The sequence below is a fragment of the Elephantulus edwardii genome, unplaced genomic scaffold, assembly GCF_000299155.1.
Source record: "Elephantulus edwardii isolate Elephantulus edwardi_28Jun2011 unplaced genomic scaffold, EleEdw1.0 scaffold00053, whole genome shotgun sequence".
In the NCBI taxonomy this organism is placed as follows: domain Eukaryota; kingdom Metazoa; phylum Chordata; class Mammalia; order Macroscelidea; family Macroscelididae; genus Elephantulus; species Elephantulus edwardii.
In genome coordinates this window covers 16,241,852-16,248,154 of record NW_006399803.1, presented here as the reverse complement: position 1 = coordinate 16,248,154, position 6,303 = coordinate 16,241,852, and the positions used below count along the sequence as shown (strand labels likewise).

General features: G+C 42.0%; 1 protein-coding gene and 1 pseudogene across 1 annotated transcript in view; both read right to left on the bottom strand.

Annotated features, from left to right (window-relative positions):
- The window catches only part of MAML3 (mastermind-like 3 (Drosophila)), a 615,975-nt gene that overhangs the window by 447,505 nt on the left and 162,167 nt on the right, over positions 1 to 6,303 (bottom strand). The gene's annotated exons all lie outside the window — the stretch shown is intronic.
- On the bottom strand, positions 1,300 to 3,725 carry LOC102873495 (annotated as a pseudogene).

Below are 6,303 nucleotides of genomic sequence, written 5' to 3'. Positions count from 1 at the left end.
GAGCTTAAGAAATGCTGAGCAAGTTCAGCCCTTTTGATTTTCCAACTCTAGCTCCTCGCACATTTCATTGTAGCATTTTGCTTTGTCATTCCGTGCTGCCTTTTGGAATCTTCTGTTCAGCTCTTTAGTATCTTGAATTCTTCCTTGTGCTTTGGCTTCTCAGTGGGCAATATTTTCCCTAATCTCTGAGGGGTTACCTTTGCCCCAGTTTTCAACCCCACGGGGTATGGTTTGGGGGTTTTTTGTGTGTATTCCCCCCACCCCCCCACGTTGATTTATATTTCCTGGGTAAACTGTAAACTGCTCTGTTTAATCCTTTCTGCCTGGTTGGTATGCACTTTAAAGGAATTGTTCATAGTCTCTATGCAAAGGGGGAAGCTGTAGACCAGCCTTGCCAACTGTGCAAACAAAGTGTCTGGGGCCTCCAGAGGGTCAGTTTGTAGAGTTGGAGAGAGGACCTCAAAAAAGAATGCTTTGGAATTAATCCATTTGTAAATATAGGCAGCCAATCCAAAAAAGATTAAGCCTATAGAAAGAAGCAAACAGAGGAATCAACAGGAAAAAGACAGAGGAGGTAAGGAACTTCCTAAAGGTCTGTAACACCAGGCAGTGGCTGTGACATTGAAAAGGTGAGGAGGCACAGCTGAAGACAACAGGTGGCAGGGCCAAGGGGAACCTGTCCTAAGGGGGCCTGGCCTGCACTAAAGAGTGACTTTGTCTGCCCTGTTCCCTACTAAGCCACTTAAATATGGCTCCTACTAACTGTAAATATAGTCAGTGAGTGCTGTGTGACCACTGCAATGGACTACGGAACCTAGTAGAAAAGTAGAGAGTGGTAAGGAGGGATGGCTGATATCAGAACTGGTAAAAGGGCTGGAGAGAAAGAATATCTGACCTCCACCTCGTGGGAATCACTCCTTGCCATTACTTTTGCTAGTACTACTAATCCCATCATTCAACCAGGCTTGTCACTCTGTCCACATTGCCTCATTCCCCTCCTTTTTCTCCCGATTTCCTTTTCACCCATTTTTGTATTTTTCTTTTCTGCAAACTCTAAATACCTTTCTTTCATCACATTGTTAGGGTCTTTCTCTTAGGCTATCTAGGCATTTTATCCCCCGCCTCTTTCTGGTCCTCCATCCCTGTCTCTGATCTTGCTGAGACACAAATGCATGCTTCCCACTGCTGTCAGCTAAGTGCTTCCAAGGGAGGGAGTGCTGAGGTTACCCCCTGCCAGTGGGCAAGCCTCATAACAGGAGACATTTTAAACCCCAGGGATGGTAAAAATCATCATCATTATTACCTCTCTCCACACTGCGGTGTTAGGCAGGGATTGAGGCTTCCACCTTTGATAATGAGAAGCTCAGAAATTACACAGATTGCTAACACAGCATCAGCATATAACCACCTGAGGAAAAAAAAACAGCAAAAAAACACAACACACCAGCCCAAGCTCCAGTAATCAAATGATAGGCAGTGACAGCAGAGATTAAAATCCAACCAGGAAACATCTGCAGACAATACTGATGCTGTGCTGTTTAACCTTAATCATCCACCTGAAGCCTTTCCCCTTCAATGTGGCCACTAGTTAGTAGAACCCTAGTTAGTTATATTAGCAAAAATAAAAAGCAAAAAGGGAGGGAGAAAGTGGTGGTGTTATTTGAAACCAATTCAAGCACAAACAGATTCATGACAAAGGAAAGTTCTCCATTATTCTTCAAATGCTTATTCACTCTATGATTTAAATATTTATTCCTCAAACACAGCGGACAACCAGGAGAAGCCACCAGAGCCCTGGACCTTTCGCTCTCCTGTGAGGGTCAAAGCTGAGATCTTTGTGTATATAATATTATTATAGAAAGAATAAATATTGTTAAATTAGCTAAGTCATTTTCTCTTCTAGACTACCAGAGAAAACAAAGCAGTTCACAGGGCTTCAAACTCTAAGGAAGTGTGTGACTCTGTGAGCCGACTGTGAAGTTGAGCAGCCGAGAGACAACAAACTATGGGTCTTGTCAACTCTTTCACTGAAATTTTATTATATTACATTTTGATTCAAATAAGTAATGTATCAACAAAAACCTAGAAATATTGGCTATATCAAGATTTTCAATGAATGACATTTGTTGAAGTGGGATTTAACTTAAATTTTATAATAACACTATGGTGGAATGAAAACTCATATCTATATATTTTGCCTTGCAGAGGGTAAGTCTTTATGATATTTTAGGAATGGCAAAATTCAAACTGAGTGGCGTTAGCCAAAAATTCCCTTCTAGCATCTCTGCCTGCATCTAAAAAGATGCTTCTTTCACAAAGACTTTCCTTCTCTTCAAATGAGTATGGTCCTTTTATCTCTGAACTATGCTAAAAAAATTTATTGTTTGACTTCCATAGGAATAATTATATGAAACACAACATAAATGAAAGATTGTATGAAACAATGTATATGAATGAAGCATACTGTAAAGGTATCATTATGCGAAGAATCAATAAAAAAGAAGTTTAAAAAATTCAGCTGCTATGCCTACTACCTCACTCTCAAACCTCAAAGCATCTCTATCAACAACTGGAACTTTCTTCCCTATTAAAAAAACTCCAACCAGCCATCATGGAATTGATTCTGACTCATGGGGACCCCATGAAAAAAACTTCACAGAATTTTCACTGGTGACTTTTCAGAAAAAGATCATCAGTTTTTTAATTCCAAGGGTAGATTCAAACTATCAACCTTTTGGCAAATAGGCAAGTCTTTAATCCTTTGTACTACCGAATTGTCCAAAGAAAATGATAAAGTTTAGATCTTTAATTGGCTTCCAATTTGTCAAATTCCATAACTAGATATTACTTTCCAACTCACCAAGCGGTATTTCTCTTGCCCTAGCTGTGCCCTTAACAATCTGGATGGAGAGTTTTACAATCACAGGATTAGAAATGGTTCTGTGATCTTGGACAAGTCACCTAAGCTCTCTTGAGAACTCAGTTTCGTGCAGGAAACTGATAGTACCCATGCAAGGTCCAGAGGTGATTAAATAACTGACACGTCAGGACTGTGCAGATACTGCATGCTGACAAAGCATGAGCAAAAGAACCCAAAATGAAGTCTTGCTGCATAAACAACTGGTGTGAGAGGCCTTAATATTTTTCAATTTTTAATTAAAAAATCTTTGAAAGTTCTATTAAAGATTTATCTGTCTTGGGAAATACAATAACCTGAACATAAATTGTACCACCTTGCAAAGAGTCATACACAGTTCTCCTCATAGTGTGGAATGATAACAATAACAACAGCTTTGTATAACACCCAAGTGTTTATAGATGGCTTCTTTACCCTCTAGAAGAATCCTGTGAGGCAAGTCAGCAAATATTAGGACAGAGATGAAACTAGGCCCTTCAGTTTCTGTGTCCTTGGCCAGGACTCTTTGGAGCTTACCATGGGAAAGGGCTGAAAACACACTGCTCCCTAGACTCAGCCTGGAAAGTAATTATTTCCCTCTTCCCCCACCCCCACCCCACCCTGGGATAAAGAGTTTATTGATTGCTTGGTCCCATTGGCCTGGCCAGCCTGGGCTCGACCAGCAGCCATATTCAGGAAAGGACCGAGACACAAACTCTGGGTGAATAACAGTTGTGTCTCAAGGCACCACCGGCCCTCTTGAAGTGACTTGTGTCCATCTAAGATCGGAATAAGGGTAGTGTGACGCTGGGGGAGTTGTAACAGCACATTGGAGTTAGGGATGGTAATGCTGGGGAAATACAGCCCTCATTTCTTCAGTTCTTTCAGGTTTAAAAGTGGAAATTAATTCTTTATAAGGGAACATCTAATGTGAGACAGCTTAGCAGTGACTTGGCTTTCACGGCTTATTTACAGTTTTGAACCCTCAAGAGTGCAATGACATTGAACTGCAGCTTCACCCCTCAGCTTCAGAACAATGGTTCACAAAGCTATAAATTCAGCTACTCAGTAACTCAGTAAATTCTTGTTTGTTTTAGTTGTAGGCTATTATTCTGTTGTATTTCAACCTTGCTTGCGCAAATATAGTATATTCCAGTTGGTGACATAACGACGCCCAATACCACACTGATGGGTCCTATACATGGGTAGAGGCAAGCAAAATAGCATCTCCAACCCCCATCGGAAAACAATTACTGTGACCACATCACAAATTTATTTCCTTGTACAACAGTCTGAGTCTACGAAGTTCTATGATTAACACTTTAATGCAGAGTGTTTACCTTTCAATGAGTGAAATTAACCTAGTGCTTTTTCAGATGTGATGTCTAAACTCAGAACTCAGATTTTCCTCCATGTTATATCTGGTAATATAATTACTTGAAACTCCATGTTAAAAAAGAAAACAAAACAAAAAACCAACAAACATAGATTTTAAGAGACAAACTACATCTTGACGTCTAAGAGATACACGGAAAACTTGTTCATCAAAATGCTAATAGAACAACCACGCAATAAAGTTTAACACTGCATTTCTCCATCTGAAGTTGTGGGAGAAAGCTGCAGTTTCACTCCCTTCAGAACATGATGTCTCCTTGTTCCGTTTTACCCTGCTGTATTTCTTACTGAGGAGGTCAAAGAAGCTCAAACTTCATAACTGAGAATAGGTTGAGATGAACCCGAATCTCAAGCAGAGTGTCATCTGTGGAAAGGAACAGACTGTACAGGAAAGCACGGAGTGGGACATACTCCTTTTCTAAATGGCTCATCAGTGTACTGCAGCCTTTTCGTGTCATTTACAGTATTTCTGCTGGTAACATGCACACTCTCTTGGTAGGGATTTTCATTCAACGAGCATGTGCATTTTTCTAAAGCATTTGAGGCTCATTGTAACACAGTCAGGGCTAAAAGGAGGGGAGATAATCTAACAGTTGACTCTGTCATGCTGACACCACTGCTTTCTTGGACTCTTCTGTTTCAGGTGGACACAGCAGTCAGGGAGAGGGATGGTGCGAGACCTCAGTCACCCAACATACAGGAACATCAGTGTTTACCGGCTCCATCTCCAGTGTCAGGCAATACTACAGGGAGGATGAAAGCACTACAGTGACTTCAAGCCTGCCCCTCGCGCACACAGCCGTGCCACTGCTGTACCACACAATGACCCTTTCAAGTCCAGAGCTGAGCTGGAGCGGCACCTCTGCTCGACCCCTTTGATGGCTCGCTGCATACTGTACCTGGTGCCAGTCACTCCAAACACGACGGCAGCAGGAATCTTCTTGCACAGAAGGACAGGGAGATGATGAGAAGAAGCAAGAGCCTCTCATTTTCTACCCATTTCTACAGCTGGTGTGCCCCAGGCTGGCTCTGCCAGTCCAAGAGGAGGGTCTTGGCTTCCCATTGCACTCTGTTCAGTCACAGGTGAAGGATGTACTACTCACCAGGTGGCCCATTAGAAAACAATCTTGCTTCCTTTAATTTCACTCAGACGGTTTGTCTCCTAAATCTGGTCCCTAGCATCATTCTTTTGGTGAGGTGTGGAAGGTATCTCAAAGACGACATCACTCAACAGCACAATGTGGTACATACAGCGAGTTCTGCCACAGTGGGTCCCCAGCCCCACTTTCTAATACAGACTGAAACTTGCTTCTACAATGGGAATTTATAACCCATTGATACTGGGAGCCTAATCTATAGGGTACTGCACTGCTAGCCCACAGGCTACCTCTCTGGGGGTTCAGATTCACCAGAAGCTCCTTGGGAGGAAGATCATCAGGCTTCTCCCATGTGATTTACAGTCTTGGAAACTCAAGGGAGGGGTCAACTACGAGTTGGTTCTGATTCCACGGTAGTAAGTCTGGAGGTTTTGGGAGGAAGGCGGTGGTAGATAATGTCACAAGGAGAGTTGGTGGTACAGTGTGTGAAGTGTTATCCTAAAAACTGAAAGGTTGGCAATTCGAATCCACCAACAGCTCCAGTAGAAAGGCTTACAGTCTGCTCCCAGAAAGACTTCCTGCCTTGGAAACTCGATGGAGGGCCCCCAGGAGGTAGAAACAATTCAACAAGAGTGGATTTGGCTTGGTTTTGGATATTAACACACATTCCAAGAGTCACAAGGATCATCTGACATCTCCACGGCCTCACTTGGGGCAATGGAAGAAGATAACATTATTTCATTAGTGTCTCAGTCTGATGTGGATTGTACAATAACACAGTTCATTCCATTATTTGGAAATGGAAATACCAAAACCCCTTATTTCTTTCCTAAAAAGTCTCAAAATGCAAGGATGTTAACAGTAAAACACTACAAATAACTTTTAACCTCTGCTTTTGGGGAAAAGGTGAGGAAT